Below are 12777 nucleotides of genomic sequence, written 5' to 3'. Positions count from 1 at the left end.
CAGAAGTTATGGGGACTTCTCTCCCCGGCACGGAAACCCTGGGTTGGAGAGGGTGTCATGCAGGGCAGCCTGCGGGGTCTCAGCTTCCACTCCCCACATAAGAATGCAGGATGTGGCTAGGCCAACAAGGAACACCCACGGAGCCATAGGTAGGGGAGTCATACCACTATAGTCTCACTGGAGGCTGGATTCACACGACATGCAACCTGCTGTCCACTTTTCTGCCTGCCTGCTAACCGACTGACTCCCCTCGACTCGACTCACCAACCAGCGCAGCCACGGCAGTTATATCAGTGGCCAGTTGGCTAACCAGCCACAGCTGACAGCCAACTAGCCACAGTGGACGGCCATTTACTACCTGAGCCAGCACCTTTCCACATGAGGCCGAGAGCCTGGAAACTGCTCTCTGGGACTCTGTCCCCAGAGAGGGTCTGGGACCCTTCACTCTTGAGGGGTGGGGGACATCTATAGCTGATATGTACCCCTCCCAATTTTTAATGGTCAAACGCAGGTATGGGTCCAGCCCATTCTGAGTCTCTGTCGCTCCTACTGTCTCGAGGTAGCTTCTTCTGCATGTCCTTAGTTGTAGGGCTTCAGTTGAGCTAGACTTCAGGTGATTCTCAATAATTGTTGTTCTGTGGTTTATTTGTAATTAGTGTGGTCCTGAGAGGAGGCGTGGGGACAGAGCCAGGAGAGCAGTTTCAAGGCTCTTGGCCTCATGTGGAAAGGTGCTGGCTCAGTTATTAGATGGCCATCAGCTATAATCAGCTGGTTATCCACTGTGGCTGGTTAGCCATTAACCAGTAATATAACTGCCGTGTCTATGGTAGGGGGTTGGGTTGGTTGATTGGCAGAGAAGTGGACGGCAGGTTGCGGCTCCTGCTTCCTGTGTCTCTAACCCAGCTGCCAGTGAGAATATAGTGGTATGACTCCCCTATCTGTGGCTCTGTGGGTGTTCCTTTTTGGCCTCACCATATCCTGCGTTCTTGTGCGGGGAGCAGGAGCTGAGACCCTGCATGACACATGGCGCAGCGAGCAGGGTATGGTGCTGGCCAAAGCTCTCCGAAGGGCAGTGGAGCAGTTTGTGTGTATGAACACTCAGTCACAGGAAGCCTGTGAGGAGCAGCTGCTGGAGAGCTAGACACCCCCCTGGAGGGGTGGGAAGACATGGACCGTTCTCCGACCAGCATAGGCCAGATAAAGCAAAGGTGGTTGCGGCCGTGTGGAATGGGGAGTGCTTGCTGGGGTGGCCCAGATGCGGGACTTGTAGTCCCAGGAAGAAATGCTTGCTGAGTCCTCGGTGGAAGATGCGGGTGACTTGGAGCCCTCGCCTGCGGAGAGGGTACACGTTGTGTCTCAACCAGCCGCTATCGAGAATATAGTGGTGTGAACCCCCTATTCATGGCTCCATTGGTGTTCCTTTAGGCCTCACCATATCTTGTGTTCTTGTGTGGGGAGCGGGAGCTGAGACCCTGCATGACAGGAGGTGAGTGCAGCGTTTACTCATTCTGCCATCTTGACAGGAAAACTGCCTTATACATTTTAAAGGTCTATTTTTGAGTTTTAAAATGGGCACTTAGGGATATTATATATTCTAGACTCTTTTGTCATTATGAATTACCACTATTCATTTCTGCTGACCTTGAACGGAGATAAGCATTAGGGTGGTGGTCTTGAAAAAGTGTCATTTGTACGGTTAATTCTCTCCCTAGAAATGAAGGTGAGGGGTGAGTTTTCCTGGAAACACTTGGATGGAAGAATGACAGCAGTAAATCAAGGAAAAGTGTATCTGGAAAGAATGAGAAGAGGGTCTTTTCATACTTATGATTTACTGCCTTTAATGAATATCCTGTTTCTTTTATTGAGACTCTATTTTGTTTCTGCTTTAATTTTTTATTCTAGGTCATTTTTCCTTAATCTACTATCTCTGATGGTTGTTTTTTAATCTTCTTTCCTTTTCATTTTTGCTTCCTGTTTCTCTAAAAGCATCCCCAGAGCCAAGAACAAATATTGGCACAATATATATCTGGTAAATGGATACATTTTACACATATCAAATGTTGTTTTTATTTTAGTTAATCATTGTTGAAAAATAAAAAAAAGATAAACCTAAGTGATTTTCCCTCTGTACATGATAGGTGAATTGCCCTTCTCTATACGGTTCACGTGAGTGATGGCCAACTCCCCATTACATCTCTAGAGGTCAGTTAGTCCATTAATGAACTTCTTCTGCATCTAAACAGATTTTCATTTTCATAATATGTAGCTCTAGCTCTGTTGGACTGAGAAGAGATTTCTACTGCCTCTTGTGCTTAATTCTCTGGTTTTCTGAATCCATTTTAAACACATACAGCATCTAAGACTCATTCTGTCTATATTATTTTGCCATGTTTCAATCATACAGACTCTGTTTCCCAACATTAGGCATGCCACCACCAGTTCCCACTGCTCTGGTTGACTTGTATTTTTTTTATTTCTGTGGCCTCCATATGGATGTGTATAGAAAGGTATTCAAGGATGCTTGAGTAGAGCAGGGCTCTGTCCACCTCACAGAATAACAGTCTTGTAGTAGAGTTCCAGACCCCAGGTTTTCTGTTCAGTGGGCTCTCACATTTCTGAGCATGGGGAAAAGAGTAGAGAAAGGATGAAACACCTTCTCATGTTCTTGCAGACCACACCACTTTCCTATGGCTCTGCACATGCAGGCCACAGATGGAGTTCCTTAGTGCAATCCATAGTGTTTCAGTTAGTGAAAATGCCTCTCATTTCTAGCAATACATGGATAAACTCATGTTTTCTTTTTGTTTTGTTTTCATCATTACTTGTATGTGTCAAGTATGAAAAGACTGCATCAGAAATTACTAGTCAGATACATTTTTCTCTTAATCAGTTTTTCCCATGAGTAGAAATATTTCAATTCCCTGGAAATATAAAGTAAGTGAATAAAGCATATATATATATATATATATATATATATATATATATATATATATATATATATAATACACAAACACATATTTATACATATATACACACATGCAAATATATATATATATATATATGAATTTATTATAATTTTCCTTGAGAAATTTTATCTTATCTTCCTACCAAGTGTTCTGTTTTTCTCTATCTCTCTGTCTCTCTCTGTCTGTCTCTCTCTCTCTCTCTATATATATATATATACATATATATATAGTTTTTACCAAGAGAAATAATAAATTCTATTTTATATATATAAATATACAACAAACCATTATATATATATGTATACATGTGTATGTATATATATATATATATATATATGCATGTGTGTGTGTGTGTATATATATATACATATATATAATATACATATATATATACATATACATATACATATATATATATATATATATATATATACACACACACACAGAGAGAGAGAGAGAGAGGAGTGAGAGAGAAAGCATTTAGTAGGAAGATAAAATTCCTCAAGGGAAATTATAAATGTCATTAAATCTACTTCAAAACACTAGTCCCAAGAAGATGTTTAAATTGCGTGTGTTGTAAATTATTTTTGGAAGCATAAACTTAAAAAGAAACTTAAATTTGGAGAAAGATAAGCTTTTCAGGCCTAAGAGGGAGGAAACCACTGGGTCATGAGTAACAAACATTTCAGCAGAATAAGCTGCTTTATTAGTGAAGGCTTTTTGGCAACACTTTCAAAGTATTTTCACAAAATGTAAGGTAAATTCACATAGGTATCATTATAGTGACTAGAAAAAAACCCCATAACTTCTGAATAGGAAAAATAAAATGACTATAATTTACTCTTGGTAAGTACTCCAGAAATAAGTCAACGTTTTCAAATAAAAATTATGTTATGAAGTTACTGGACTGAGAGAAACTAGTCATTTTTATTTACACATGTTGTCGACCTCATGCGCCTTCTGGCCTTGTCAGACAATTTTGAGTAAATTTGTTCCTAGTGGCATTGGAGTACTCGTGATCCCAGATGAAAGAGCTTAGGATCTTGATATTTGGGTTTCTCCTCCATTATAATCTGCCATTGTAAAACAGTAGGCAATTGATCTTAGTGTGAAAGACACTTTCTAATGTTCACATATTGCTACCTATTTTTAAATATGTAGAAATTTACATAAGATACAATAAAGAGCCTAGTAGGAAGTAGGTAGCTTTACATGAAGCATAATTATTATAAACAAAAAGAGAGACATTATAACTACTGAAAATTTTGACAACTATTCCTGAATCAAATCTCTCCAGACATACTTATAATTTTCCTTTGTTATTAGAAAAGATAAAATACTCAGTTTATTGCCTATTTTGATTACCAGCCTGAAAAATAAGGCATATTTTACAGTAATATATTCATTGTTTTTAACTACTTCTCAGATCTTTTTTTTTTTTTAAAGATTTTATTGGGGAAGGGGAACAGGACTTTATTGGGGAACAGTGTGTACTTCCAGGAGTTTTGTCCAAGTCAAGTTGTTGTCCTTTCAGTCTTAGTTGTGGAGGACACAGCTCAGCTCCTGGTCCAGTTGCCGTTTCTAGTTGCAGGGGGCATAGCCCACCATCCCTTGCGGGAGTCGAACCGGCAACCTTGTGGTTGAGAGGATGCGCTCCAACCAACTGAGCCATCTGGGAGCTCAGCGGCAGCTCAGCTCAAGGTGCCGTGTTCAATCTTAGTTGCAGGGGGCGCTGCCCACCATCCCTTGCGGGAGTCGAACCGGCAACCTTGTGGTTGAGAGGATGCGCTCCAACCAACTGAGCCATCTGGGAGCTCAGCGGCAGCTCAACTCAAGGTGCCGTGTTCAATCTTAGTTGCAGGGGGCGCTGCCCACCATCCCTTGCGGGACTCAAGGAGTTGAACTGGCAACCTTGTGGTTGAGAGCCCACTGGCCCATGTGGGAATCGAACCAGCAGCCTTTGGAGTTAGGAACATGGAGCTCTAACCAACTGAACCACCAGGTCGGCCCTCAGATCTTTTTAATATATTTTATTTCTCTATATTTAGTATGCATTTGTCATTTCCAGATGCATTCATTTTTTTACAAGAAAATGATCATTTAAAAAGTAGTGTCAAAAACTTCATAGTAACTACTGTTTAACTAGACACCTTTCCAATCTTCTACTGGTCCTAAGCATTAGTTTTTTAAAAATTATAATTGTTTAGTCCTTGAGAGCTTAGACAGTACATTCTACTATATCATCTTAAAAAAAAAAAAGTAATCATGTGAAGCAAATATTATATGTCCTCTATTGCACATATGGTGTCATTTGACCAAGAAAACACAGCTCAAAATTGATAGAAACTAGATATTTAAAACTCATTTTCTAAACTCTAAATTCATACTTTTTAAACTGAATTATTACCCTTCAAATTGCTGGCTTTTCTTCTTTCTTTCATTTCATTTATTACCAGCTAGGACATTGACTAATGTATTAACAGTTTGGGAAGATGATGAAAAAGTGAGGAAAAGCTCCTAGGAGAGTGGGAAACAGAGTGCCAACTTAAGCAAAGAGACAGGTCTTGCCTAGATCTTGCAGGAGGAACAGCTAGGCAGTAGCAGTAACCTGTGGTTTGGATCAGAATGGAAATACAACATCACCAAAACAAAATCATGATCGAGGATCTCAACAAAGAACAAAAGTGAGAGAAAAACAGGAGAATATTTTACCGGGTCATGAAGATGAAGACAAACTTCATGAGGTATTTGCTGAAATTCATGTGTACCAGTATGAATTCAATGGACAAGGTTTTGGCCACATCTTGTTGTCCTTATGGCACTAGCCTCTTCCCCTCCCCCACACCACAACTCTTCTCTCTTATACCAACAGGATAATTCAGGAATTACCACTTTAAAACGGGAAAGATGTAATTTTTATCAGCATCTTACTTCTGTTTTCTATAAAACATGAAGTCAGCATGCCGGGGATTGTGGGGAGACGAAAAACAGTAAACATGACAAAGTGGTCAAGTTTCAAGAAATCTCAGAAATAGTTTTTACTGTAGTAAAACCCAAGTGACATTGTAAGATTGCCTACTGTGCAGCAGTGATGACGGAGGAGGAGTCAGGAACGAAACCTCTCTGATCCTCTGTCTACTAAGCCAAGGCTAAAACTGTGTCCACAGAGCATCGCAGAGCCTCATGTCTCCCATCCGTCACATGGAGATCACACTGATCCTTCACAGCCACCTCCCAGGGCACCTACTGGTGTTCAGAGAGATAATGCATTCTTCTGCTCATTCAGATAATGTAAAAACTAAACAACCAGCAAAAAGCACTATTTCTACTTTTTCAGGCTTTGTGCTGAATCCAACAGTAAAACAATAACAAAGACAGGGTCCCATTCAGGATACCATCAAATTAACAATATCATGTTTAATGATAGATACATATCTGTAGTGAAACTACGATGAAAAGCAAGGGAATAATAAATACACAATTAGAAGTATTGATTAAGTTTGGAAGTGAAGGAGGTGTATTTTTTTTCACTGATAGGTATACGGGAGCTTTAAAATGTTGATAATGTTTTGTCCTGTAAGCTAAGTACTGAGTACCCAAGTGTTTACTTTATCATTCTGTATGATAGCTTCTAGACTTATATGCAATTTAGTTCGATGTAAGAAGTATTTCTTAATTTTAAAAACCTCCATAAAAATGATATAGGGCTTTTCATCAGAGTATAATATATTTGGAAATAAAGACATAGAAACCAACAATGATAAATATAAATATAAGCTTGAGTGTTGGTATGTATTGATAAGGGAATTGACGTTAGTGAGTCAAAGGGACAGTTTCACTATGATTCTGACACTGGGTTTTGAGAAAGAGGACAAAACATGCAGTAAAAAACAAAATAAGAAAGAAAAAGAGGAGACAATGAGCATTTCCTATGTTTGGGGCAGCCAATGCTTAGAAGTGTAAAAGCAAGCTGTTGAAGACAGAATGCCTAAGAGAAACACTGGGGGAAATTACAGGATAAAGAATGAAATAGATGATTTCAAGAAACACACTGAGTATACTGTTTAACACAAGATTTGGGGCAATCACGATGTTTCTGGGATTTAGTTTTCTCACCGGTAAAATCAAAGAGCACTCAAGATGGGAAGATCAGATGACTCACCAGCCATAAAACTGAGCTCGTGCAGACCCTGTCCTTGTGACATCCGGGGACAGAGAGATGCTGATACATTCCTGCCACTTTTTTTTTCTCCAACCAAAGCTGAGTACTAAGGCAACTGCTTGCCGAATGATGAAAAGGGAGGGCCAAGAAGAATGTACGTCCTGGTTAAGGCCACCTCTCTGAGCTGCAGCAGTTTACTTTAACAGTTTGTTTGGGCAACAGCAGCTTACTGTCAGAATTATTGCTGCATAATTCTGAGGAAGATCACATACAGTTTAATTTTTCAGTAGCTTTGGCATTAATATTTTATTGTAATTATCTGAGGGGTAGGTTAGCACGGCGGAACTCTTACCTAGTAAGTAATGACCTGCTGGGTACTGAAGGGATGAGCCATATGGTGAGGCAACAGGCATATGAAGAAGGAAAGAGGTGAGGAGTTTACATTCACACAGGGTCTATTTTCATGTGCAAACAGACATATAGAGCTCATAAGCGTTGAAGGAATAGCGGAATGGAATAAGCAAAATCATGAATGTGCTATGCAGAAAATTAGTTGGGATAATTTGGCTGTAAGGAAAGTGAGATGAGTAGAGGGTGAGTAAAATGCATGACTGTATGCTTTGCTTAAAAATAATAATGGTGATGACAGCTAATTTTATTCATACTTATGTATCAGACACTAGGATAAATAGTTTTCATACATGATGTCATTTTACTCTTACAGCAAACCTTTGAGGTAGGTGCTACTATATATTACCATTTTAAAGATGATATAACATGATTTATCAAGATTAAGTGATTTACTCAAAGTAAATAGCAGTGAAAATGTTTGAACTCAAGTAGTCTTTCAAAAAAATTATCCTTCTTATATGTTAACCTATTTTGTTGATTTGTTCTCTTAACTCACTGGTTTCCCTATGTAAGTCTATGATCAACCAGAGGAGCAACTGACCACTGGGGGAGTTGATCAGAAGTGACACTATGTACCCCCTTGGGAGTATGTCACTTGTTCCTTTTATATCTCCTACAGATAGTCAGATGAGAAAATATGAAATATATCAGACAGCTAATATTTAACTCCAAACCTAAACTGTATGCTAGGCCAAATATTCACCTAGTATTCTATTGTTCATTTCAAATTTCTATCAAAACCCCCCTCATCAACCTTGCTTACTGGAGAGCTATATGGTGAGTTGCATGTGACAGTGTAACAGATTATTTCTTATCAACTTTAGGATCTATAAAAATTTGTATAAGACATTTCACTTAGCTCTAAGAAATGCGTGTGTGTGTGTGTGTGTGTGTGTGTGTGTGTGTGTGTGTATACACATAGGAGTGATAGAAAATTAAGATTTACTTTTCTGAATCATTTTCCCAGCTCCCGTAGGTAAATGAATTTGACACACACAATTAATCAAACTATTTTGGGTAACATGTTTTATTAAATTCTCACAGAAATCATAAGGTAAGTCAGAATTAAAGCTCAAAATGATAATGCCACAAAGTCAGTAACTAACAGAGTTGGTGTTTATATTCTATTATTGATCAAAGTGTAGTTTGATCAAAATTATTCATGATATAGCTCGAGATTAACATGCAACCAAATCTTGCCAGAGCAAAAGGGGCTGAACAGACAACAAAGGGACTATATACAGGTTTCGGGGCTGAAAAAGATCCTAAAGCCAGCAATACAATGCTGGTGCACAAGGAGGGATGGCTTTATCAGATCACGGTTCAGGAAAGCAGTCATCATTAAGGACTAACAATGAATAAATGGGTTTTGCAACACATCGGAGGATTTTATTGATAGGAAACCCAGGGCAAATGCTACATGGGAATCCAAGAAATGATTATCAAGTAATGTGTTATAGACTCAAGCACAGAGCTATAGTCGCTTAACGTGGAGCTGGAGTGTATAAAACAGATCCAGTCAAATGAAATTACTACAGTATTATAAAGGCTTACAAGTATTGTATTCAAGAACATAAAACAAGAATGAAGTCTATTTACTTAAAATGAAGGACCTAATTCAGGCTGGAGTAATACACTAATCAGGAAAGGGTAGATTAAACTGTAGTAATAAAGAATCTCCGAAATCTCATTGGTTTAGAAATGTTTATTTCCTGTTTATGATATATTTCCATTGAATGTTGGCTGGGAATCTTGATCTGTGTTATCGTTTTGTCTGCTCTTTGTGACTCAGGCGAACAAAGTGGCCACTTTCTAGGATAATTTTAGTCATAAAGAAGGAAAGAAAAAAATGCATGACATAAGCATTGGCTCTTAAAACCTTTGCCAAGAAGTGAAATATATCATTTTTTTCTCAAATTTCATTAGTCAGAGCATATCATAGAGCAGGTCTGAGTTCAGCAGGGTGGGGCACATGTAATTATCATACAGAAAGTAGAACTGGAGAGATGTAAAACATGATAGTCGGCTGTGACTGGTTATAATGCAACTTGATTCTGAGCCAATGGAATGTGGGAACTAGTCAAGGCATGGACTCTTCATATACTTTCTGACTAAGGTAGGTTTCAGCCTAAAAATGGGAAAGATGAAGGTGTGTTATAAATCAAGTGTCCTAGCCAGATTTGTGTGTTGGCCTGTGTTGGTGTGTGGAAGTAGGGGTTAGGGGAGGAGGGTGTGTGTGTGTGTGTGTGTGTGTGTGTGAATGGGGGATGTGAATGAGATAAAAAGGGATGTAAAGGATTAAATGGATCAAGTAGATGAGACAAAAGCATATAATGGGGCTAAATTATGGAATCAAGGAAGAATTCCCACTTGACTACCTGGGACTTAGAGTCTATTCTCCTGAGTAAAAGAAAAGAAGAAAACTGGCCCAACCCTGAGGGTCTTCTATTATATATGATAAGGATGTTACATCAAATCTTTTATTTCATTCCTCTAACAGCCCTTCAAGATCAATATATAGATTCAATATTAACACCCCTATTCTGAGGAGGAAGACATTTGAATCTCACAGAAGGCTACAAAATTGTAGGTCCAGGATTACAACCTCACTACAGGTTATTTTTCCAGTTCATTCATATGATGACTTCTCACTTCAACCACTGGCACAGCTCACAAACATTTCCTACACAGTATGGAATGAATATAAAGCTATAGCTTAAAAAAAAATCCCAATCCAATGGGAAGCTACTTAGTTCTCTTGCAATAGCTAAAAACCAAAATTTCTGAAATCATTCCATTTAACCAGACATCAAATTTTGGATTGGCTCTCAAGGCCCAGATTGTAACATACTGCTTTTGTCTAGTTTTTCCTTTTGCTGCAGAGTGACCCCCCCACTACCACCATACTCCCCCAGGCTCAGGAAAGGTGCTTGTTCAAACAACAGTTTTATAGAGATACTGTTTCTCCTTGAATGGTAAATGCTTAAAGGTGCCTGTTATTTGTCCAATACCAGGGAGGCTGCTTTGCAGCTGGCCATCCTGTGTAAATTTATCCAGACAACTGTGATCAGCTTTAATCTAAGCACACAAATGAGGGGTGTATCAGGTTTCCCATTCTCAGGCATTTGGTATTCTGGAGGAGTAGCTCAAGTCCTGAGCCTTGTGAGAGAAAGAAGCAAGCTGCAAAAAGACCTTGGACGTGAATCTTGGCATTCTCCCTCATCTTATTAAAGCCGTGTCTATTCCTGTTTGGCCTTTGGTGCTGTTTTGGTGCTGTCAGGGAGAGTTTTGAGTGGTGAATGAACAGTCAGACATTTTGCAGTTTATTGCTCTGTATGGACATAGGCCATTTATCAGCGGGCCAACCAACAGCCATTTCAGACAATGATCTCTCTTAAAAGATTAAGCAGAATTATTGATATGGACAATTCTAGCAGTGGAAGAGAAATATTTTTTGGTTTCTGATAGACATGTGAGACACCACAGTAGTACTTTAAAAAAAAAAATTACAGAGCTCCTTAAAGGTTTAGAATTACTGACACATTCTTGTCAAATAAAATATACATTCCAACATTTAATAAAGTTGATTCATACTTCACTAACACTAGCATGTTCTCCATTAAACTCAATAATTTATCAACTGGATACTTTTCATGCAATAATTTCGCTTACATAAATATAATATTTGGAAACACATTACACACTCTCTTATTCTTATATTCATAGTTAAACCTTACTATATCACAAGTCATTAAAAAAAAGATTTCAAACAAGAAGTCTTATGACAGATATTAATTTACCAATATAAAAATAAAAATTATCCCTGGTCATTCAATTTGAAAATTCAGAATACCACTTCTCAAATGTCTTGTGAATGACAATGTATATTTTTTTGCTCTGTACAGTTACTTCTGTGTAGAAAAAAACGTTTATTTGGAATTAATAATTCTATCAGCATAATCCACTAAGTATATAAAAGTTTAAACTTTTGGTTAACAAGTGCCGAAGAGAGAAGCGACATCTATTGTTTTTAGTGGTCATGGAGCTGAGCAAAGAAAAGCATTTAATTGTGTTGTGAGATCATACTACAAACAATACTTTTTGTAGTTCTCTACAATTGGCCAAGAAAGAAGGCGTATACCATGAATACCTTCTTCTTGAATTATTAATTGTAATTAGATAGAATAAATCATAGGAAGATTATCCATATTTTATGTATCTAATTCTATAATTTTAGAGTTTTTCAGCAGGTATTCATTACTGCTAAATATATTTTTAAATATGTGTTATATAACATTTTAATAAAGAGAAACACGAATGATATAAACATTGAAAATTCTAACCATAAAATGAAATATTAAGATATATTTTTGTGTAATGAAATTGTAGGTATTTTTGCTTTTTTACATGTTCATTTTTAAAATATTATTTAGTGTTTTTGTTTCTCCTCCAATTTTATTGAAATATAATTTATATACAATAAAATTTGCTAACTTAATTATACAGTTTGATAAATTTGGAGAATTCTATACTATTATATAGCTAACACCACAATAAGTAAGATATGAGATGTTTCTATGACAATGAACAAACAATGAACAATGTTTGCTCATTGTTCCTTTATAGTTGATGTGCTCACCTAACCCTGGCCCATACAACCATTAATTTGTTATCTATATTTTTGTTATTAAATTTTATAAAAACAGTAGTTTTGCCAAAGGGATCAATACTATGTCAAATCCAGTCTCTGGATCAGCTGTATATTTGCAGGAAAAACAGAGGACAGTGGAACACGTTGAATTGTACCAAGAGTGAGTAAGTAGCAAAATCCAGACCATGGGACCCTATAGGTCAAAATGTCTGGGTCCTTCACAGATGAAAAGAAACAAACAAAACTTCACAGAATAGACCCGTATATGATGTAGTCATTTGTTTGACTTCATTCTCTTAGCATAATGTTTTTGTGATTCATCCATGTTGTCTCACACACATTAACATTTTGTCTCTTCTTATTGCTCAGTAATTCCCAAAGTATAGATATGCCACAATGTGTTTCTTCATTCATCAGTTAATGGATATTTAGATTGTTTTCAATTTCTGACTATATTTCTGACTATAATTTAGATTGTTTTCAATTTCTGTAAATAATGCTATGATCATTTATGTATAAGGTTTTGTGTGAATATACAGAGGGTGCCAAAAAAATGTATACACAATTTTAAGAAAGAAAAACTGTAT

The sequence above is a fragment of the Rhinolophus sinicus genome, linkage group LG07, assembly GCF_036562045.2.
Source record: "Rhinolophus sinicus isolate RSC01 linkage group LG07, ASM3656204v1, whole genome shotgun sequence".
In the NCBI taxonomy this organism is placed as follows: domain Eukaryota; kingdom Metazoa; phylum Chordata; class Mammalia; order Chiroptera; family Rhinolophidae; genus Rhinolophus; species Rhinolophus sinicus.
The sequence above is the reverse complement of the archived record's forward strand: the minus strand, read 5'-3'. Positions refer to the sequence as shown.